We start from the raw sequence: 25,169 nt of genomic DNA, 5'->3' as shown, positions 1-25,169 counted from the left end.
TTGAATGACTTAGCACAGTCCCTTCAATCATTAAGAACTCATATTTTTCGGGACTAAGGGATAGGTTCATTTCATTGCATTTGTTTAGCACCTTACCTAAGTTGGACAAAGCCTCTTGGAAATCACATCCATAAGGTGTAAAATCATACATATAGATCTCTACTGCACCATTGACTAACTCAACAAAGATACTCAGGACTACTCTTTGGAAAGTGGCAGGAGCATTGCATAGGCCAAAAGGAAGGACCCTATAGGTGAAAGGACCCCAGGGACAAGTGAAGGTGGTTTTATCCTAGTCTTCCGGGCTGATCTAGATTTGATTGTACCTGCTGAGTCCATCTAGTAAAGAGAAAAACTTTTTCCCTGCCAGGCCATCTAGCACTTGGTTGATGAAGTGTAGAGGGAAATGGTCCTTCTTTGTGGCTTTGTTTAATTCTCTGTAATCGACACAAATCCTCCTCTTACCATTTTTCTTTGGGACCAACACCAAAGGAGAGACCCACTCACTGTCAGAGATAGGTTAAATGAATCCTGCATCTGGCAGCTTTTGCAGTTCTTCTTTGACTATATCTTTGAGAGCTGGATTCATCCCCCTTTGGGGTTGTCAAACTAGTTTGCAACCCTCTTTGATATAAATGTGGTGAGTACACACCGAGCGGTGCACTTAATTTCCTTGTAACTCCAAGCAAAGGCATCCAGGTCTCCCTTTCGCATGTTGCACAACTTTTCTTCTTGCTGAATAGAAAGAGATGGTTGATTTTCATAGTTCTCTTAGGGCCGAATTCTATGGTTTTGACATGGATAGGGGTGGATTTGGCTAAGCATAGATCAATTTGATGGTTTTTCTGGGTTTCCTTTACTACTTATTCTAAGGAAAATGTACTGGGATTTGGACTTTGGAGTATGTGTTCAATCAAATCATCTTCATCCAGTTGTCCCCCTCCCATGGTTGTTTCTAAGGTTTAGAGTTGGGTGGAATAAACTTCGTCTTCTTCTTCCTCCTCTTCGAGCCATAAGGGTAAGTCATGTTCTATAGATGGCTGGGCAGGAGGATATAGGACTAACTGCTTGGACATATTCCCATTCTTGATAGTCATATTCTCAGTCCTACAGCTAATGTAGGCGTCGATAATGGCTAGCCAAGGTCTCTCAAGGATGAGAGGGTAACCAGTAAGCTTGGACTTAGGTTGGAGAACTAGGAAATTTGCAGGGTATTCCCAAGAGTCAATGGAGACCATCACATCCTCCACAATCCCCTCAGGGGTCATTGTGGAGCGGTCTGCAAGTTGTAGGACTGTTGTGGTCTTTCTCAATGAACCCTGGAGGTTGAGCTTGAGCATGGTGTCCTTGGTCATCACATTAATGGCATCCAAAAGATTAATCAGAGTGTGTGGGACAATGGTGCCATTGATGTGCACATCTACTACAGGGCTTCTAGGGTCCAAATACTTTGGATAGATTACCTACCCCAGCATTAAGTCAGATAGTTGTCCAATGACATTAATGGTAGGGGCATCTCTTCTTCACCTCCCTGGATGCTTGAAGCACTTCTCCTTAATCAACTTGTTGTAAATAGGTACATCTTTTATAGCTTGGAGAAGTGGAATTCTAACACAGAGGTTTTTCAATTCTCCCAGAAGTTCAGTCTCTTCTGGGGTAGGTTGGAGTGGTTGGGTTCATCTCTCAGGAAAAGGTGGTGGATTTACTTTAGGCATGCTTTCCTCTCTTTCTTCCTCAACCTCCCTAGGTGGAGGTAGAGGTCAGTTATCCAGGAGTACACTCCCAGATCTCAGGTTGATTTCCTCAATCTCCATAGCATAAGTAGGATAAGATGTCTCTCCATTATATACTTGATGCACTTGTCTTTGTTTGGATTCGAATTTGGCTTGGTAGACATCTGGAGTTGTTTAGGTGGAACAAGGTGTAAAATTTGTGGTTGAGCAGGTGGTGAAGGCAATAAAGCTAGAGCATTGTTGTATGAGGGCCTACACCCTTGGGACGGTGCATTCCACTGAGGTTGTGGTGGAGCATATGGTTGAAATTACTGGTTGGTTGGCTGGGAATGATACTGAGGTGTAAAGGACCAAGGAAGAGGTGTAGACCAGGAAGGATGAGCAGGGGGGCCCAAGAAGGTATGGATGTGGTCTGGTTGGTGTTGTAATATGCATGGGATGACACTTGCATGCCTTGCTAGTATGGACAAGGCCCATGAGGTCTCCTTTGGTTTATGTAGCAGAGTTGTTCAGTTACCCCTTCAACTCCTTGATATACAACTTTTAGTCTAGGGAGAGAAGGGAACTTGTCTGTGGAGTGGTTTTCTTCACAGACTGAGCAGATTTCAATAGAATTCAATGAAAATTCATTCCTAGGGTGCTTCCTGGTGCATCTAGGGTAGAAAATGGCTAAGGATCTCCTTTCTTCCTCCTGTTTTCTCTTAATGTGCATAGTGTCCATCTATAGGGCAAGGGTTTTCAGCATCTAACTCTTGAAATCCTCCAACATGTTACAATTTCACCTTTGATGGATATATTGGAAGAGGATGGACTGACCATAGGTTGAATACCCCTACCCTTTTTCCTAGCTACCCTATAATGGTTTCTAAAGACATTCTTGATATCCTCATAGGGTAACTAGTAGATGTCCCCTCCTGATAACAAGTTTAGGGTATCCAGAATATCTTCTCGTACTCCTCTAAGTAGGACTAGCTTTAGTGACTCAGGGTCAAGTGTATACCCAACCCTTTTGTAGCTAAGCTAGAATATTTCTTCATAATCTTCTAGGGATTCATCATGCCCTAAGGTCATCCTAAAAATTTCCTCTTTAGTGTCTTTAGACCTACAATAGTCTCAATACTTGTTGTTGAAGGCTTGCTACATTTGAGCCCAAGTTGTGATGTTATCCCCAGGTAAACCCATGAACTAGCGCAAAGCTGCATCCTTGAGAGTGGATGGAAATAGTTTCAACTTCTGCTCATCATTGGTGTAGTCATAGGTTCGACATATGACAACAAATTCAAACAAGAAAGTGTCTGGATCTTCTGAGGTCAGGCCATGGAAATGAGGAAGGGCAAAGGGGCTTATATTCTTCATCTTAGTATCCCCATTGGTTTCCCTGATGGGGAAGGCACCCTCAACTCTTTCTCTATTCCCTCTGTCATTTCTATTTTCAACCATTAAATCAGTAGGAATGGGTTCTTCTTCTTCTTCTTCTTCCCCTATAGGTTCTTCAAATATTTCAGGTTGCTCGCCTAAGGTTTCCTCCAATCCATAGCCACCAAAGAAGAGGGAAGGTTGGCTGTTTGAAGCAGTGGGAGGTATTTGGAAAAAATTTCCCTAACTTATCCCTATTCCTACGAGGCATGAAAAAATGTTTTGTTTTGTTTTGAGTTTTTTTCAAACTTTGAAAGTGATTGAAAAATTGAAATTGCAGGTTGAATGAAAACTAACTAATTGCATGAAATCTTACTTGCAGAATGGAAAGGAAAGCAAAGAATGCAAAATGGAAAAGAAAGAAACTAAATTTCTCTTGAAGAAATGAAACTACTAGTAGAATATCATAAACAAGAAATGAAAGAAAGAAAGCAGTAATCACATATTACTCAAACACCTCCTTGAAAACAGTGCTGAAAAGTGATGAGCACCAGTATTGCAGCAAGAATGCTGCAACTCCTGGGGCTACCAACTTTACTTTATCGACCCAGGGTTCGTACAAACTTAGAGGTGACAGTGATGTATACACAAATAAAAGTGATGGTTCTTCCTTTTGTCACTGTTCAACTGGCGGGAGACTGCTAGGGTTTTTGAAGCCAAAATTCCATGGATTCAGAAGAAGCTTGATTACTGATGAGGGAAAGATAAACCTACTCTAAGAGAAATCTTGTCTACTGCAGTAAGGAAAAAGACTGAAATCCAATGCTAAAACACACCATTTCCTACCTAACTGCTAAGAGACTATGTGTAAGAAAGAATGCTAGATTAACATGGATGAAATTCAACTATCTTAAGCATGTAAGTTCAAATCATCAACATTCTACTACTGTGCATGTAAATAGCTACAACAAATATATTTTTTTCTTTTTATATTTTTATGGGAAAACAAGTGAAATCTAATCTCTTTTAGTGATGTGGCAGGTGGCTTAGGGATGTTGTTGATAGTTGGAAGGTTTGGGAGACCTTTAGGTCACCTTTTGTGGCTTTCTATAGGTTTTCCCTCAATTCGGCCTCAAAACAGGCCACTACAAGAAAGCCTACAGGAAGTCCTAAAAACCTACAAGATTCCCTATATTTCTACATGACACAGCCGAAAGCAAAACGATGGGTGCTGAAGGTGATGGAAGACTTAGGGAAGGTGGTTGGTGGATGGAATGGAGTGGGAAAATGCCTAGGATCACTCAGAACTCAAAACCAAGGTTGGGAGATGGTTGGATTTGCTCAACATGCTTGGAGAAGTTTCCTTGAAGAATGATGAAATTGGTGAGGGTCTTAGTGAAAGTGAGGAATGATCATGGATGGATGAAGTTGGAAGGAGGTTTCTTGCTATGAGATCTCTCTCTACTTCTGAAACACCTGCACTGCATCAAATAATGATATTTGCCCAAAAATCATGTAAACAAGAAGAATTTCAATAAGCTAGAAAAACAGAGTTTAATGAGCTAGCTGCCTACTTCATGCATGAGGAAAATTTGTAGAATAATGAAGTCATTAATGAGATCTATTATAATATTGAATATGGAAGAAATGATGGATAAATACTACACTTGCAAACTGATCAAATGTTGGCTTAAGCACAGTAAACTCTAAATTTTATGAGAAAGTAGAATTCTATCTTTTTGGGGCTGCATGGGGGTCCTTTCCTCAAATCATGATCCCTGAAGGAAGAAGTGAGGCCAAGACACCTATTAAAAGCTTTTTGATGCTCCTTTTATCCCTTCTAATCTATTGTTGGAGTAAAGCACAAATGGAAGAAAACTAATAAACAAACTAATCAAATCTACACTACTTGTAATGAAATACTTCTAAGGACAATTTAACCATGAATCTATGAAATTAATCTAAGCATATAGATACAAGAAGAGGATCCTTTGCTGCTAGGGTTGGGCCCTAACCCAAGATCTTTAGCCCTCTAAGTTAACTCAGTACTGGATCAAGAAAAATCTCATTCTCATTATCACAACAGAAAATTACATAGCAATGTCTTCCACATGTCTGGAGCTCAAAGTTAACTAGTGTTTTTACAACAAAAATGTGAATCCTAATGAGGCTCTAGGCATCTTTATCTATACAACTGAATTCTCCAATGACTCTTCCTTAAATCTAGGGAGGCTCGGCTCCCAAACTCGAGATGAACTAACTCTTTGACTATCACTTGCTCGACTGCCTTTGGATCTTCATGACTCGGCTTCTTGTACTCCGACTAGTGTGATTGCTGGAGGAATATTTGAATGAGGGAGGAGTAAATGAGGAGGATTTACCTCCTACAATCTCTCTTCCTTGTTCCATTCGAGTTTCAGCCTTTAATATTTCCAAAACTCCTTTATTTCCTCTCACAAACCTGCATTTAATGCACATAGTCCACTAGGCATAATATCTCACTTTGACTCATATCATTAAACAAAATATAATCAAAACATGTAATAAATTGCGAGAAGAGTTGATTTGACTAAGATAGGAGGTGAATTAAGGTCCATATAGCTACCCAATGATGAGGCTCATCATTCTTGTCGGTGAATGGCAAGATATACAATAAATCAAAGAGGTGGTTTGTTCTCTGTTGGGCCTAGTAATCCTGGGTTTGGGATATGCAGTAAATCTTGGAGAGTGGGTCCCAGTTTAGGGCCTAGTGATCTTGGTTTGGATTGTTGTAAATCCTAAGAGACTAGGAGGTAGGAAAATTCCTCACGGTGTAGGTGGAGAAATCTAATGGCATCCATGCTTGTTTTGCCTAGTGTTTGGGTGGAGATGATGGTAAAGTCTGTTATGAAATGTTCATAGTGTTCTCCTAGTGATTTAGGATGGATTACGATAAAGCCTAGTTTCTATTTATGAGGGTGACGTGGTTTAGCCTCAGTATGCCCTGGTTGGTTCTTTTGGTTTGAGTCCCACATTCATGCATGGAATATGGCACAGGGGTGAATGGATGAAGAGAGAATTGGCTCAGCCATTCTATGGTCGGGTGGAACGTGGAAGTCCCATCTCGGGTTTGGTTTTTGCATCATTAATGAAAGTTTATTTATCGTTGTATTTCTATGAGCATTTCGATGGATTATATCTAGTCTATATGGTTGTACTTTCATGAGTATTTATGTTGTTATTATGTTGGTTATATGTGTTTGTATGACAACAACTATGTATGGCTCTCAATATGTTTTTACTTGTAAATGAGTGGATAATGTATCTATGGCCTAATATATGATAATGAAATAAATGACATGAGGGAACAATGGTTCATAGCAATTCTCAGATAAGTATGAGATCCCTACACTTAATTCTAGTGTTTACACTTGTAGGTTACATGTTGATTATATGTTTGACGAAATGCCTGTCATGGATAGTAGGGATCCAACTAAGGTATTGTTCAACTTATTGATTTTTCATTAGTGTTTCCCTGTTATTTTAATGTTCCTAAGTTATCATTCCATTCTGGGTAGTGACATGGGCTTGAAAAAGTAGCTCAAATCTCAGAGTCACTGACATAGCACTGACAAATTTAGTCTCTGGTAGGGAAGCCTATGAGAGTGACTTTTTATTTTTGGATGCTCTCTTGCCTATAGCATGAGAGTGAGTGAGACCTAAGATGTCTAGAACATAAGTGGGACCCATGGATAGGATGTCTAAGTGGCTGACATGTCTCTTGAGGGTTTTGTTTCTGATGTGGTTAGGTTGGTTGATGTGTTTCGTCAATTCCACTTCTGTAAGGTCACATAGGAGGCCAAATCCAATCATAGTAGACTCTCATCGCATGTTTACCTGGTTGGCATGGTTACCTGGGTAGATGTGGGAGGAGGGTGTTACAATAACAAACGATCATTTACCATCAAATTAAAAAGAAAGTTTGATGATCTCCATTCTCCATATAACAGTCTAGATCCTTTAACTTTATCTCTTCTTCCTTATGATGGTATTCTACCTCATCCTACTGAGATATGCCTATGGATTTCAAAAACGTTGCTCTTTAAGATGGAATTTTTAACAGCTCAAGGATGGGGACAAATATTTTTTCCTTGTTTATCCATGTGACCCAATCAATCTTCAAACATGGCTGCTACGTTTTAGACGAAATTTATTGTTTGTTTTCATTCTAATCTTTACTTTTATTTTGATATGTATATTTGTCACTTAGAGAAATCTCTAACATCTGTTCCTGAGATGGGTTTTCTCCATATATCTACGTGATTGGATCCTTTTCATCACTGAAATTATTTACGGTGAAGGATGAAGGTATCATCTCCATGCAACAACCCTCTCCTTACAAAGACAAGTGAACCTCTTGACTAATTATATTAATTTTCTCTCTTGTTCCCTCATTTAGGATTCTCCTAGCAAAGACACAAGAGATTTCTTCATGAAAAATCTCACATGGTCCGCAGAATGGCATAGGTTGATCAACAATGTTGGTAGATTCTAGAGGATTAAGGGGCCTTTTCTTATTTGAAGGATTATTCTTTGGCCATGCATTATTATTAACCATGTTATTATTATTCCTAGGCTAAATATTCTAAGCTTGGAATCTCTCCATTTCAATTAGCCTACCTTGCATGCCATTCATTTCTCTAGTATGTTCAATTTTCATATCTCTAATCAACTTAGTTAATTCCTTGATAGGATCATGTTTAACTTCCTTGACTTCTTTTTCCTTAGCCTTAGTTGGACCTCCTTAAAAATTGATAATTTCATACTTCCTAGATGCTTTCTTATCCTTTTCCAACTCCTCAGATAAAGTTTGATCAACTTTCAAACCATTCAGTTTAGCACGCCTTAGCTCATAAGAAATATCAACTATGAATGCATATAGATAATATTCTAGAAAATATTTATCTGTTAATTTATAATATCGATGCATTTCCTTAGGAGTGCCATTAAATTTCTTATTAAATTCATTAATGACCTCATTCTCATTTTTCTTTATGTTGATGATGGTTCTAAGAAATTACCTTCCTTCCCTTTTATCTCCATACTTATCTTTGAAGGCATTAATAATGGCTTGTAGAGAATAAAAGGAGTTGTTAGGCCTATCCAAATACTAGTCCATTGCATATTCTTCTAGAGAAAGAACAAACAACTTCACCTTACTATCCTCATGATTGTATGCAGCTCTAGTAGTATGATTCACTAAAAAAATTGTGAATTATCTCAGATGGGCTTCAAAACTGATTGCATTATTCCCCTGAAAGTAGGCATCTTATCTAAAACGGATTATGGAAGATCATCAAGTTGACCTTGAATTTTTCCAAAATTTCAAGGAGTGAATAGGTCCATGATGTCTTTCTCGATAGTGTCAGGGAAAAGTAGATGGATATCAGGGAGGGATTCCTATTTGAGAAGAAATAGGTGCTTACTAGAATGTAATTTGTTTAACTGAGCACTAAGAACCTTTTTAGGATCAGGAGCAGTGTTAACGAAGCTACTAGGATTAGTATAGGCTCTTTTCAATGGATGAATTAGTAGAATCACCACCCAAGTAGGAAACTAACCCAAAGGTCTAGGTGCTAAGAAGAGTGAGATAGTGAGGATTAAAAGATGAGTGAGACTAAGGATGAATAGATTAAACCTGGTACCAGAAAATGTTATGACAATGCCAAGTCAAGGGTGAAAAGAAAATTAGAGATCTCGTGAGAACTAAGAACCACAATATTAGTCCCCAAAAATGACACCAAAAAATGTTGTCTCCCAAATTGTACAGTAGATTGCGACAACACTCAAGATAGGCATTGTCACTCTAATCCTTTTCTCTCATTTAAGTTGTCTCCTAATTGCATACTAAGGGGGGTAGTCCCTATGGATGAAGATATGAATCACTTGTTGGGAGCAACAAGTGAAGGAAACACAACTGAATGACCTAAAAACTTGGTGAAAATTAAAGGAAAGTACAATTATTAAGCACCACTTGATTATATTTACTGAAATTATTAAATAGAGATGAGTGCCTTAGGAGTCAATTTACTTGCACAATATGAATTAAAATTCCAAGATACTAAATGAATATTTTCTACAATATGATAATCTATCCTACATGAAATGCAAGGCCTAAATCTAAGTGAAATGCAAGATCTTGGTAGATTTTAGTTAAATTCCCTATTTAGGTGAGTCCTTAATCTCAATTGTTTTGGAGTTCGTCTTGAATGTAGGCTGTAGAGAGAATCCCAGAAGAAGGAGGCTATGGCCTCATTATCAATGTTCTAACCACTCAAGTGCCTCCATTCCTACAAGGGATTGTCCGCAAGAGAATTGAAATGTCACCTGTGTTAAACACAAACTTCGCACATTGGGTGAGAAAGGTTTTCCTATCTTCTTACAGCCAAGCTTATGCTTGGAGGTATATTTTAAATGTGCACTTCTAGTCCTAGAATGAAATGCAGGATGTGAGTGAATGCCTTGATGAGATTATTAACTGAAATGAGTTTTGAAACAAGATTTATTTGAATGCACTAATAGCAAGAGGAACTTGAAATCACAATGCCACAAGATATGATGACTAATTTACGATATCAAAGTAAAAAAAAAACTTCAGAAGGAAAACACTTTGAATCACTCCAATAATCAATGCTTATCAATGATATTCAATAAAAAAACAATATTATTAGAAAATCTCATGAATGAACCAATTTCTCTTAATTTTCAATGGAAAAATCTCTCTAAACTTGATATGTTGATTAGAGACAAGAGATATAATAATGATATTCACCACAATGATTAAGATTATTACTTATGCCATTTAGATTTACTTATTGCAATAATGAAACCAATTCTTATTATGAGAGCACAATTATCATGGAATGATATTTCCAAAAATGATCTTCAAAAAACAGAGGGCATCAATGAAATGCATGAGTGATGCTAGAGAATTTTATGAGTGCAAGATGCAACCTATGCAATCAGCCCAATGTAAGATACCAAATGCTATAATATCAATCTACTTAACACTTTGTTATGCACTTAAAATAAGAGAGATAAAATTCCCAAGACTTAGAAATGATTTCTTATAAATGTTAAGCCTTAGCAAGGTAATTTATTCCATCTTAAACAAGTATATATCATACCTCTTTCTAGTTATATCAGTTTTCCAAAATCACCTAGAACATCATCAATTAAGAGTGTATAGGTTTATTAGCCTTTTATGTTAAGTGTGAAATTTTCTTACGTTTATGTGAAGATATTTTAGAGCTTTTAGAGATGGTTATATGAGACTAATACTGCTACTACAAAGTCACTTTAGACCTCACTATGATATCAATGGGGAGAAGAGGGGAGAGGAGGAAAACCCTTAGGCCTTGAGGCCTTGTCGAATGGATACATGAGCTTCTTATACACACCAAAGCTTCTTCAAAAACCTACAAAACCAATTATTAGCTTGAAAATGATGGATCCATCCTCTTATGGGGCTTCAAGGGTTGGTTGATGAACTAATGAAACCTCAAACCCTTGAAATTTTTCCTCAAACTAGAGACATATATGCAAAACAAAGTGTTAGCTTGGAGCATAATATATTAGTGGAAAAAATGATATGGAAATAAAATTCAAACCCTTGCCAAACTTACCATAAGCCCACAAACACAAATTATTAGTGCAAAATCAATTGCAAAAGGTCATAAATGAGCCAAAAATGCATTGCAGTTAGGGGATAAAGGTATAGCAATGCCTGCTGATAGGGTGAAAAGGAAAATACTTCTGTGGCCTAGGGTTAGAACACATTTAAGGCTCACGGACAAGAGTAAAATCCCTCAAAATGGTTGCCACTAAGGGAATTAAGCCCTATTAGGGTTGTCGCCAGGGAAAAGAGCCTAAAAAGGTCTGTGTCTAGCTTTCAAAAGCTAAGTACCCCTGCAACAACAAAAAATTTAACCCTTTACCTCAAAAACACTACAAAAAAATGCCTCTAAGGGCTGCGACCTCCTTTTTTGAGCTAGATGTTGAGCAAATTGAGCTTGGGAAGGTTAGATCTAGCCCTCAAGACCTTGGATCAGGCCCTCACACTTGGACATCTTGATTCTTGGGATGGATGACTTCTCTAGAGGCCTAGAAACCCTTGAAACCCTAGTTGTTTAGGCTAGGTGAGGCTAGGGCTCTCCAAAATTTGATTTTTGCTTCAAACCCTTGAGCTATCACCTGCACAAATGAAAAATAGAAAGCCCAAATGCCCAATATATACAAAAAATTCAAATAAAATCCCAAAACCCCAATACTATACAAAATAGAAATAATGGGTTAGTATTAAAATACAAGGGTTAGATTTGAAAAAAATTATTCACAAATATTTACAATATTTTACAAAAATAAAATTGCTCTTATTAGCATATTAATCTTTGTAGCACAAGTAAATAAATGAGAGAATTTGAATAAAATTTTAATTTGGCAAAACCCTCTTGCATCAAATATTCATTAGATTAAGACTTGAAACCAAACAAAGTGTTATCCCCTCATAGTCTGTGAACTTGGGGTTTCCAAGGACTGGAGCAACCTATAGCTCAAATGCACTTTGAAAAATAGATTATTAGATCAAGAGGGATTTGATCCACACAAGGGATCTATGAACCTGGAGATACTTGGCAGATCCCCTAGATCCAGAGCTCTTACTCTATCCCAACACCTAAAGCAAGATACATGTGCTAATATATGTTCCTACTACCATCAATTGAAATAATAATCATGCAATATATTAGCTCAAAGCATATAAAAAGAAATCATTGAGCACATACCACAGATCAACAAATGAGAGAAACTTGAATTGAACCCCTAAGTATTATGCTTTTATTACAAAATCCAATAGAGCCTTGCTCAATACAAAATATTTTCAACACTGATCATGTTGAAGTTACCATAAGGAGCACAAAGGCTTCCTTATATAGAAAAAATAAGAGAGAAAACCCCTCCAACTGGAAATAAAGGCTAGTTGGATTGATCCTCGTCAAAATAATCTCATCCATCGATCTTCTTTTGAAATAAATTGATCTCCTCTGTTGATTGAATTCTATTCCTTTAATTTTGAGGAAAAAAGAGAATTTCTCTTAAACCACTTTTTTCCTATTCCAAAAAATAATATTTTGGACTTTTATCCTCAAAAAATTCAATTTGACTTGACCACCAAGGTCCAAAGGGTCAATTTCTCTTAAAAAATCAATTTTTTCCTTGGTGGAGGACCCTTAAAATTTAATTCTTTTTGGACCCACAAATTTTTTATGATTTTCCACTTGGAGAGAATTTAATTTCTCTCAAATTAATTTTTGACTCAAATTTAATTAATTTTCTGGCTAATTATTTTCTTTTTATTTTTTCCAAAAAAAATAATTAAAAGACTCAAGAGGGGAATAAATATTTTTCCACCCTCTAAGTGGATCTAAAAAATAATTTAGCCATGGTGTCTAAATATGAGTAACCATGCACTAAATTATTCCTAGACACACTTTTACATCAAAATATTACAATATCAACCCTTAGAAGGGGAAATACACATTTGACATAGACCCTCAAGACTTTACCAAATTCTACGATAAGACACATGATCTAGTATGAAAAAAACATAGACTTGATAAACACTAGGACTCACCTAAGACCTCGTTAATGAGTTCCACCCTAGCTTTGGATTATATCTAGGAGAAAAACTCTACCAATTATCCATGTTTACAAACACACATAATTTTGTTAGAAAATTATATATTACGGAGCAATGGAACACATAAAATATTGCGGAAATATAAACACAAAAAACGCACAAAACAAGAGAGACACAAATATACGTGGTTCACCCAGTTTGGGCTACGTCCACCCCGAACAGCCAGTCCTTCCTTTCTATTATCCAACAAAATGAAGAGACACAACCTACAACAAATCCGCTGTAATATCCTCTGTTTTCTCTCACAGTCTCACCTCTCTTTCTCGCTCACAGAATACACATCTATTTCACAGCCTCAAATACAATACCCTCATACAAAGAGAGGGGTTGCCTTCTAGGGCAAAAAACCTAAAATAAACATAAGTTCTACCGTCAGATCATCTGCCTAATGAACGGCCCAGATTGACTAGAAATTACTATACTTTTACAAGGCAATTTTATAGCTGTTTTAGCTTCGGGGGCAGCCCGCCAGGGGGGGCTCCCAAAGGTCGCAGCCGCCCCCCTTGGACCCCCCCTGCAGCGAATATTTTACGGGTGGCAACATTTCGAACTGGGGTCCTATGTGGCGATACCTTTGAATATAGAAGATAATCAGGCTCCACACCCAACAAATTTGGTGAGGTTAAAAAACTCCCTAGGATGAAACTATTTGAGAAGAATCATATGCTTACCTAAGTGTTATTACATGGCTTAATAATCATACTATCATCATTTACAATAAATTTGCAGAATTTGCGGTTACAATGATGAAATTGAAGTTGAATGATGTCAATGATCTTGAAAATAAAAATAACAATTGTCCACTGCTTTGTACTATGCTTCTTGGAACTGTTGACATGTACATGGTCAACAAGAGACATCCCCCTCTTATGATTTATTTATACAAAACATGATTTATTAAATGATCTCTAGAGCTAGGGTTTTTCTCAATAATGACCAATGTAATTTTTGCACAAATGGGTACCATAGCTCAAGAAATTGTAGGTAGTGTTAGCTCTGCTATGCATTTGGTGTTTGGAGGACCAAATGACTACTGTGGCCGTGTGTCTTTTCAAGGAGGGAAGCTTACAGCAGTTTATTTTATCCTTCCCTTTCATTTGCCTTATTCCCTTATAACTCCCCACACCTCCATTTCCTCCTTCCCCTTGAATCCTCCTTATTCTCCTTTAAACCCCTTTATCCCTGTTTTTCTTCCAAAACCCCTCATAAACCATTTTTCCCAGACTCCCGCACGTTTTTTGTTCAAATACTATAAAGCCCTATGTAAATCCCTTATTCAGTTAAATCCTTTATTCGCTTAATTTCAAAGCCCATATGATGTTATTCATATAACCACGTGTATATAATAAAAATGTCACCGTTGGGGCCCTCACCTATCACGTCACTTAAAGCAGGTGTGCATTCACCCCACCGCCGTCCGATCATTTCCCACGGATCCGACGATATCCGCTACTCCTGCTCCAGTGACCTACACATCCGTTAGTCAGCGGGGAAAGTTGTTTCCCTATTGTCCCATCTGCCACGTGGCACTTTAATACTTGATTGCTCCTCCGCACATGAGAACCACCCACCTCCCGTGAGCGGTGCAGGGAAACCACTTACCGCTCATCCCGCACTACTCCCGCCCGTTAATTTCTCCACAGCTTCCACGCCCGTCCACCATCCGATAATCCATCCCGCGATCTGATGGTCAGCGATCTCGCTGCTCCCCTACCTTCCGATAGCCTCCGTACGCTCTTCGCCGTCGTCCGATTACATGATCCAATGGTTTATAGTCGTTTTGCCTCGCGCTTTCTCATCACCTCCCGCCATCAGATCTCAACTATCCGTCTGAGCCATCCAATGGTCATTATTCTTTCCCAGGTCATCGTCCATTTTCCATACATTTTCCTTGTCTGACCTGTCTTACGCATGCGAAGGAGGAAGGAAGCCATGATCTAGTACCTTGCACATTAAATCCTCAACAACTACATTTAAAGAGTAGCATGACTGAGGACAAGAAGAACAGCCTTGAGCAAATAAACATGACATTTCACCTATTCGTGAAGTAGAACAGAGCAGTAAAAAGGTCATTTTGTCCATTAAAACAATCAAATTGTATCAAAGACCATATCTAATTGTAAATGCGGTTGGTGGTCAGTTATGACCCCTCCACGCATAGGTTAGCAGAGATTTTTTTGTATTCAACCTCTATATATACCCACAAAGAAGATGTAATAGGGTTGATGAATGTACTCTTGATGTAAACTTCAACTTCTGGAGACTGTAACTACTGTGATACCTGCAGCTTCTGGTCTTCATTTTCAGCGAATGCAAGCTTCTTTTGCTGTCAATTGCTCACTTTCCACTTCTTCTTCTTTGTTCCAGGTTGTGTCTGTATGCATTTTTCATTTGCTCTTGATGTTTAGCAGTAGAGGGGCTGTCATCCCACCTCTCTGTTAGAATCTAGTTAGTATTATTGAATATGTATGCAGGTTTCTGTTGTTTTAATGCGATAGAGTTGTCATCCTATCTGTGCATTAGGAAATAGATTTACAGACCTTTTAACTGGTTGCAGCTGGCCATCACAGGGTCCTGTGAATCTATTGGTGTGATCAGTATTCTCCATTATCACATTTTCCTTAAACTGTGAGTAATTGGTGGTCTAAAGCCTTGTAGTCTGGGGGTGTTCACCCATGTCTGGGGTTAAGCATAGTAGAAGTGGTTATCTGGCTTGAATATGCAGCATTTCTTTCATTCATCCACCATTTTCCAACATTTTTGTTGAGTTTTTAATGTTCCCAAGCATCTCTGATATACAACCTAGGAGAGTTTCTTGGGGTGATAACATTAATTGGCACCATTGCCAAGGATAGGAGAATTGAAGCTCAGCTTCACCGAGAAAATGACACAACTTCAAGCTTTGATGATAGACAAGGTTTGAACACAGTTTCTGGTTGTAATCATCTATCTGGTGACTCCACTGGAGGAAGACCAACCTTTGGTGACTCCACATTGAAGTTCTGGCTCAGTTTGTGAGACATACTCGAAGAAATCCTCAGAAATCACCAGCTGAACCAGTGCTTGACCCTGAGAGGACTGTCAAATCGAAGAAAGCATCACAGAAAGGGGCATCAGGATCAGGTAAGCCTAAGAAATCTCATTCATCTCTAAAAGATAAAGTTATAGCTGAAGATATATAGTTTGAAGATTTAGACCCTAACATTGTTAATATGGAAATTCCTTCAGAGATTAATTCAGCCCCTTTTGTAGTTAGTTCCCCTTTGAATCTAGTCCAAAGAAAGCTTCCCAGTCAGTCCAAAACATCCCTTTATCTCTACCATCCATCACATTACTTCCTACCATTCAATATTCTAGTGTTCCTCTACATATCCCAATCATGGCAGGCCAGCAAGCACCCACGAAGATAGAAAGAATTGTTGCTGCTAGATATGGACCTTTGGTTTTTCCTGTTCTTCTAAATCCGATGCCTGTGGGAGAATATTAGAAATATATGCCTAAATTCACTGGTATAGAGGGAGTGACAGCAGAAGAACACCTTGAAGCTTTTTATAGTTTGTTGATAATTTAGATATAAGTGAAAATGATGTATGGATGAGAGTTTTTATTTAGAGCCTTGATAGAGAGGCTAGGAAGTGGTTCAAAGAATTACCCTAGAGATATATAACAGATATTGAAGCATTAGATGATGCATTTTTGAAGCACTGGGGAAATAAAAAGGACTTGTTGTATTATCACACTGAGTTTGGTAATCTGAAGAGGGAAAATCGTGAATCTTTCCCTGATTTTAATAAAAGATTCAACCGTATGTATAGTAAGATACCAGCAGAGGTAAAGCCTACCCCCACCTCTGCCAAACTCACTTATGCCAATGCTTTTGACTCTGATTTCTGCTTGTTGTTGAGAGAAAGAAGATGTGTTATGCTGGAAGACATGCAGGATGCAGCCTTGGAAGTAGAATCTAATATCATGGCTGCAGAAAAACTAAAAAGTCATGCTGACAGAAGGAGGCAGAGAGGTCAGGCTTCTACTTCTTCTGCATCATCTTCAGAACCTAAATTAGATAAAATGACTAATATGATAGAGTCATTGGCTGCTGAAATTTCTAAGTTGAAGGTTGAGCAGAGTTCAGGAAAAACAAGGCAACAGAACACATTTTCTCCAAGAAATCATAATTCTTTCAGAAGAGCAAATGAGTAGTTACAAATTATGCAGAGGGGTGAAGAATCAAAAGAATATTAGAAAGTTAAAGCTCCTTTCCAAAATGTAGTCATGGAGGAGGAACAATTTGAAGAAGATGAGGATGAAATTCACTACATGGAAGACAACAATAGTGCTGCATTCTTGACTTTGGCTGCTTATGAAGAATCATTGCTGCGGCAAAAAGATAGTCAGGAGTGGGATAAAGAAGCTGTCCTACAAGCTGAACAACAACATAGATATAATCTGAGATCCAATGCAAAAATTGTCAAAGAGAATCCTGCCCAAAGAGTTGTTGTCCAAACAGAATCACAAAATACCAGACAGAGAAGACCAACAGCTGATCCGGTCATCCTCAAAGCTCCAGTTCAAGAGGTAAAAGTTTCTAATAAATTACCTTCCCTTTTCAGCTTTGATTCAGAAGTTCAAAAATTGAAAATATATGTGCCTCTAGTAGAGTTGGTGAAGAGTAAAGTATTTAGAAAGCCTATCATTGAAGCTCTTGAGCTAGAAACCACACAACCCTCCATTGAATTTGTCAATTTGCAAGATGACAAGCCTGCCATTGTGCTTAGTCCCATGATAGAACCTGCTGATAATAATTCTCCATCTTTTTATGTTTCATTGACCATTCATGACAAAATCCTCCACAATTGCCTGCTAGATACAGGGGCCAGCCACAATCTAATGCCTAAAGCTGTCATGGAAGAGTTAGGCCTTGATATCACCAGACCTTATCATGATTTATTCTCTTTTTGATTCAAGAAAAGTGAAATGCCTAGGATTAATCAAAGACTTGGCCATCACCTTAACTCAGCTGCCCATGAAGAGTATGATGATGGATATTGTGGTAGCAGATGTCCCTCCTAAGTTTGGCATGCTGCTCTCCAAAGGATGGATTAAGAGACTAGGTGGGAAATTACAAAATGACCTATCTTATGCCACTGTCCCAGTCAGTGGAGGGGAAAGCAGAAGCTTATATAGAGAAGCAAAGTTGGCATACATTATTAGTGATGAGAAGAATCCTACAAATCATCCTATATATGCAGTGGACACTGATTTTGGAGCATGTATTCTCCAAATAGAAGAATCTCAGAAGGCCTCAATGCAGATTAGGAAACCAACAATTCAGGCCGAGGAAGAGCAAGGAAATCAAATTTGGGAGATGTTCTTTGATGGAGCATGTTCCAAGGAGACTGCAGGAGTAGGGGTGGTGCTAGTATCTCCAAAGAAAGAAAGTATTCAGCTGTCTTTAAGCTGGTTTTTCAAGTCACAAACAATATAGCAGAGTATGAGGCTCTGCTGTTGGGCCTTAATGCAACAAAAGACAGAGGAATTAGAAGCATAAAGGTGTTTGGAGATGCTGATTTGATCATTCAACAAGTAAATAAAACATTTCAAGCAAAGCACCCAAGGCTGAAGGCATACAGAGATGAGGTATGGAGAATCAGAGATTCTTTTGATTATTTCTATATTTCATATATTCCTAGAGCCCAAAATCAGCTTGCCGATTCCCTTGCTGTTTTTGCTAGTCTATTTATACCTCCCATGCCTCCCTGAATGGTTTATGAAGTACGAATGAAGTATAGACCATCCTTGCCTGATAATGTCCACCATTGGAAAGTCTTTGAAGATGATGATGAATTGAATAGGTTCCTTCAAGTCATTGATGAATTTGTTGAAATGCAAATTGACCAAGAGAATGAAGCCTTGCAAGAAAACCCTCATTCCAAGCTTAGAAATAAGATTGGTAAAAACAACATTGTTCAACTTCCCAGCAATCATATTCTTAAGAGTTTAATTCCTCTTGAAAGACTGTTTGACCAAAATGATGTGCCTTACAAAGCTGCCCAAAAAGAAGATCAATCTGTAGTCTGTAGGCATGATATAGGAAGCCCAGGTCAACCTAGATACATAAATTTGTCCACTCATCTGTCTACTGATCAAAGTGTTGAATATTGCAAATTAATGAAGCAATTTGCTGATGTGTTTGCCTGGGAGTATAGTGATCTGAAAACATATGATAAAAGAATAATTCAACACAAAATCCCTCTGGAGAAAGATACTATTCCTTTCAAATAGAAGCTGAGACCAATAAATCCGATGTTTCTTCCTTTAATTGAAAAAGAAATGAAAAAATTGCTGGTTGCCAAGATCATAGTCCCTCTTAGATATTCAAAATGGGTAGCCAATCTAGTGGTGGTGAGGAAGAAGAGTGGAGAAATCAGACTGTGTGTTGATTTCAGAAATTTGAACAAATGCTCCAAGAAAGACAACTATCCTCTACCAAAGATGGAGCATTTGTTGCAGAAGGTCTCAGGAGCCAAAGTAATGTCTTTCTTGGATGGATTTTCAGGCTTTAATCAGATTGTTGTGCACCCAGATGATCAAGAAAAGACTGCATTCACCACTCCTTGGGGCCCTTTTATGTAGGCTAAGATGCCTTTTGGATTGATGAATGCTGGAGCAACTTTTCAGAGAGCTATGGATATAACATTTGTGGGAGAGAAGGATAAATTTGTCCTCATCTACCTTGATGATATTATAGTTTACTCTGGCAGCCATCAAAATCATTTTCAGCATTTGAAAAAGGTATTTCTGAAGTGCAGGAGGTTTGGAATTTTAGTCAATCCCAAAAAGTCACAATTTGCTTTAGAAGGAAAGCTGTTAGGACATGTTGTGTTTGCTGTAGGTGTCTAAATTGATTAAGAAAGAGTAAAGGCAATACAAACTTTGTCTATCCCAAGATCAAAGAAGGATATTTAGTCCTTTCTGGGCAAAATTAATTTTGTGAGGAGGTTTATACCAAATTTTGCAGAACTAGTGAAGCATATTACCTCCATGTTGAGAAAAGGGTAAGAGGTAAGATGGACTGATGCAGCAAGAAAATCATTTGATTCCATCAAAAAAGCTGTTATGGAAGATCCCACACTAAGCAGCCCAGATTACAGCAAGGAGTTCCATATATTTTCATTTGCCTCTGAAGACACCATTGCAGTTGTTTTATTGCAAGCAGATGAAGAAGGTTCAGAACATCCAGTAGCATTTTTTAGCAAGAATTTTAGGGATGCTGAACTAAGGTATGATATTATTGAAAAAACATGCATATGCCCTTATCAAATCCTTGAAAGTTTTCAGAGTTTATATCTTGCATTCAAGGATAATTGCATATGTACCCTCTGCTGCAATAAAAGATGTCTTAACACAACTTGACGCTGATGGAAGAAGGGCAAAATGGATCGCAAAGATGATAGAATTTAATATAGAGTTGAAGCCCACTAAACTGGTCAGAGGTCAAGGTCTTGCCAGGCTATTAGCTGAAGAAAATTGCAGATCTTTAGATATTGATTTCTTGTGTACAATTGCAGAAAATGGTTAGGCAGAAAAAGAGGAAGTAGCTGAACCAGAGAGAAAGTAGTTAGTGGCCAAGAATCTAGCTTCTTGTGATTGGTATGCTGAAATAATTAATTTCTTGCTGAAGCTAGAAATCCCTTTATAATTTACTCAAAGTCAAGCCAGAACTATAAAGCTTATGGCAGCTAAATATTGCATCATTGAAAATCTGTTCTATTGGAGGGATCCATATGGAGTACTCTTAAGGTGTCTTGACAAAGAACAATCAATAGAAGTCATGCAACAATTTCATTCCAGCATGTGTGGAGGGCACCATTATTGGAAAACTACAGCCCATAATATTCTTAGAGTTGGGTACTATTGGCCCACTTTATTTTCTGATGTATTTTCTTTTTTTTAAATCTTGTGACAGGTGCCAAAGATTTGAACGAAAGCAGCAATTGAAGTCCCTGCCCCTAAAACCAATACATGCAAAAGGGCCTTTTTAGCAGTGGGGTTTGGATTTCATTGGAGAAATCAATCCACATTCCAGTGGCCAACACAAATGGATATTAGTAGCCACTGACTATTTTACCAAGTGGATTGAGGCACTCCCTACCAGAAGGCTGATCATAATGTGGTCATGAAGTTTTTGACAGAGAATATCTTCAGCAGATTTGTGTCCACATAAGTTAATAACAGATAATGCAGTAGCCTTCAGGGCAAAAGAATTGGTGGAAATGTGTGATTCAATGGGTATTAAACTTGTTCATTCCACCTCATATTATCCTCAAGGAAATGGTCTGGCAGAATCCTCTAATAAAAGTCTGATCAGGATAATTAAAAAGCTGTTAGAGGACAATAAAAAGAATTGGGATTCAAAGCTCAAGTATGCACTATGGGCTGACAGAGTGACCATTAAGAAATCCACAGGCAATTCTCCTTTCAAGCTGGTATATGGCACTGAGGCTATATTTCCAATTCAGCTAACTCTCCCTGTGGCAAAATTCCTTCAAGAAGAGCAGGATGAGGAAGAATACATGGCAAAGAGGATCACTGATTTAGCAGAGGTACATCAGATTAGAGAACAGCTGGTTGAAAAGGCTGCAGCACATCAGAAAAAGATCAAGGAAGCCTTTGACAAGAAGGAAAAAATAGATGATTTTCAGGTTGGAGACTTGGTTTTGAAATGGGATGCACTAAAGGAAAAGAAAGGCAATCATGGGAAATTTGATGCTTTCTGGACAGGGCCTTTCATCATTTCACAGATTCAAGGGAACAACACCTTCATACTGAAAAGTATGGGAGGAGAGGCAGTTTTTGATGGCCCAGTTAATGGGCGTTTTCTAAAAAATTATGTTGTTTAAGGTCCTTTGGCCTTAAAAGTTGTAAATATTGTGTTTTTATCAGTTTTAGTATAGATGCAGTAGACTCCATGCCCAATGGAACACTAGGAATTTTGGCTAATTTGTTTTCAATAGGAAGGCATTAGTCTGCAGGTCCTTGAGATCTCACAGGGAGGATCTCATCCCAAAAAGGAGCCAGTGTTAGCTCTGCTATGCATTTCTATGTTTGGAGGACCAAATGACTACCGTGGTTGTGTGTCTTTTCAAGGAGGGAAGCTTACAACAATTTATTTTTTATCTTCCCTTTCATTTGCCTTATTCCCTTATAACTCCCCACACCTCCATTTCCTCCTTCCCCTTGAATCCTCCTTATTCTCCTTTAAGCCCCTTTATCCTGTTTTTCTCCCAAAAACCCTCATAAACCCTTTTTCCTAGATTCCCACGCATTTTTCATTCAAATACTATAAAGCCCCGTGTAAATCCCTTTATTCGGTTAAATCCTTTATTCGCTTAATTTAAAAGCCATATGATGTTATTCATATAACCGCGCATATATAATAAAAATGTCACCGCCGGGCCCTCACCTGTCATGTCACTTAAAGCACGCACGCATTCACCCCACAGTCGTCCGATCATTTCCCGCAGATCCGACGATATCCGCTGCTCCCGCTCCAGTGACCTGTGCATCCATTAATCAACGGGGAACATTGTTTCCCCGCCGTCCCATCTGCCACGCGACACTTTAATACTTGATCACTCCTCCGCACACAAGAACCACCCACCTCCCATGAGTGGTGCGGGGAAACCGCTTACCGCTCATCCTATACTACTCCCGCCTGTTAATTTCTCCGTAGCTTCCACACCCATCCATCGTCTGATCGTCCATGATGCGGCATCCCATGATCTGACGTCCACAATCTCGCTGCTCCCCTACCTCCGATAGCCTCTATACACTGTTCGCCATCGTCCAATTACACGATCCAATGGTTTATAGTTGTTTTTCCTCGTGCTTTCGCATCACCTCCCACCATCAGATCTCGACCGTCAGTTTGAGCCATCCAATGGTCATTTTTCTTTCCCAGCTCATTGTCCATTTTCCATACATTTTCCTTGTTTGACCTGTCCTGTGCACGCGAAGGAGGAAGGAAGCCACGATCCAGTACCTTGCGCATTGAATCCTCAGCAACTACATTTAAAGAGCAGCACAGTCGAGGACGAGAAGAACAACCTTGAGCAGATAAACACAACATTTCACCTGTTCGTGAAGTACAACAGAGCAGCAGAAAGGTCATTTTGTCCATTAAAACAATCAAATTGTATCAAAGACCATATCTAATTGTAAATGCAGTTGGTGGTCATTTATGACTCCTCCACGCATAGGTTAGCAGAGATTTTTTGTATTCCAACCTCTATATATACCCACAAAGAATATGTAATAGGGTTGATGAATGCTATCTTGATGTAAACTTCAACTTCTGGAGACTGTAACTACTGTGATACCTGCAACTTCTGGTCTTCATTTTAGCTAATACAAGCTTCTTTTGCTGTCAATTGCTCACTTTCCACTTCTTCTTCTTTGTTCCAGGCTGTGCCTGTATGCATTTTTCACTTGCTCTTGATGTTTAGCAGTAGAGGGGTTGTCATCCCACCTCTCTGTTAGAATCTAGTTAGTATTATCGAATATGTATGCAGGTTTCTGTTGTTTTAATTCTAGAGAGCTGTCATCCTATTTGTGCATTAGGAAATAGATTTACAGACCTTTTAACTGGTTGCAGCTGGCCATCACAGGGTCCTGTGCATCTGCTGGTGTGATCAGTATTCTCCATTATCACATTTTCCTTAAACTGTGAGTAATTGGTGGTCTAAAGCCTTGTAGTCTGGGGGTGTTCACCCATGTCTGGGGTTAAGCATAGTAGAAGTGGTTATCTGGCTTGAATATGCAGCATTTCTTTCATTCATCCACCATTTTCCAACATTTTTGTTGAGTTTGTAATGTTCCCGAGCATCTCTGATATACAACCTAGGAGAGTTTCTTGGGGTGATAACAGGTAGCATACTCATGTGGCTTACAAAAATAATTTATGCTACTTAGTTTTTTGTTTATATCTCAGATCCAAATTCACCGATGTGTGCTTGAATGGATTTAGGAAGGAAGTTAAAACTCACCACAATTATCTAATAAAGACTCTGATAAGTGAACTATTGATTGTGTTGGACCCTTGGCACCAAATTTCAACTAAGGGCATATGTTTGCTATGATTCCATTAGACATAAATTTTTTTCTTTGACCAACGTATATCCATCTTAAACCTAGATCTATTAAGCACCAAGATGGATCAAATTTCTAAAGGAGTAAATTTTTCTATCATTTAATTCTATGTCATGTATTAATTCGTTCATAGTAAATGATAAGAATTACATCTTAAGAAATTTGATTTCTCATAGTGCTTGATCCATTCAGATTTAAGATGGATATATGGTGGTTTTTTTTTAATATTGTCATCATATAATTTTAAATGACAACATCTCCCCCATATTGGGCTATAACACACCTTGTAGTGAAATCAACTATAAATATATAAAAAAGAATTGTTGATTGCCAACTAATTAAAAAAATCATTTCTAATTTTACTAATAAATAGGGAAAATTTTAGGAGTTAAATTTCACACATGGGCTAATTTTCCATACTTTTCCCCAAAATGAGATTCACCAATTTCTATTTTTTCTAAAAATGACTTGCCCAAAATGTATAGAATAAAATTATTTTACGTTAAAAATTGCCAAACTTTTATATAGACTATATAAAATCTTTATACATTTGAATTTCTTTACCAAAATATGACCAAGCATTTTAAATTTTGCATGTTTAAAACCATAAGGATTTTCCAAAGTTTCTACACTTTATGATAATTTTTCATCCTTAAATTTTCCATGTTAATAATTCATGAACATAAATAAGTGTTCATTGTTTTTCTTCATTCAAACTAGTTAAGTTAACATATTTTTTCTATTTCTAATATCCACTCATAATCAAAGGTAAACCTTATTATTATTATTATTATTATTATTGACATATGATAAATTAACAATATTTTATTTTTTATTTTTAATTGAAAATTGCAAATTAAGTTTACTTCAAAGATAAATTGTATTTTTTTAAGTAAATCTTTCTAGTGGCATATGGTAAAATTAATAACCTTTTCTATTTCTATTTCTAATTTGAAAACATAAATTTAATTTTTCTTTAAAGTTGACTTGTATTTTACTTCAAATCCTACATATATATTTTTAAATTTTTTAATGTAACATATCTAATGCTAAAAGACAACATCTGCCCCTTATTGGGCTTTAGAGAACCTCTAAATGCAATGATATTTGGAGATATGTTTTTTCTCAATAAAGATCAATGCAATTTTTTCACAAAGAGACTGGTTTTGAAAAACCTTAACTCAAGTTATTATAGC

The sequence above is a fragment of the Pinus tabuliformis genome, chromosome 4_1, assembly GCF_031772625.1.
Source record: "Pinus tabuliformis cultivar Carrire ecotype Pingquan chromosome 4_1, CPIR1, whole genome shotgun sequence".
NCBI classification, from domain to species: Eukaryota; Viridiplantae; Streptophyta; class Pinopsida; order Pinales; family Pinaceae; genus Pinus; species Pinus tabuliformis.
Note: the sequence above shows the minus strand (reverse complement) of the source record.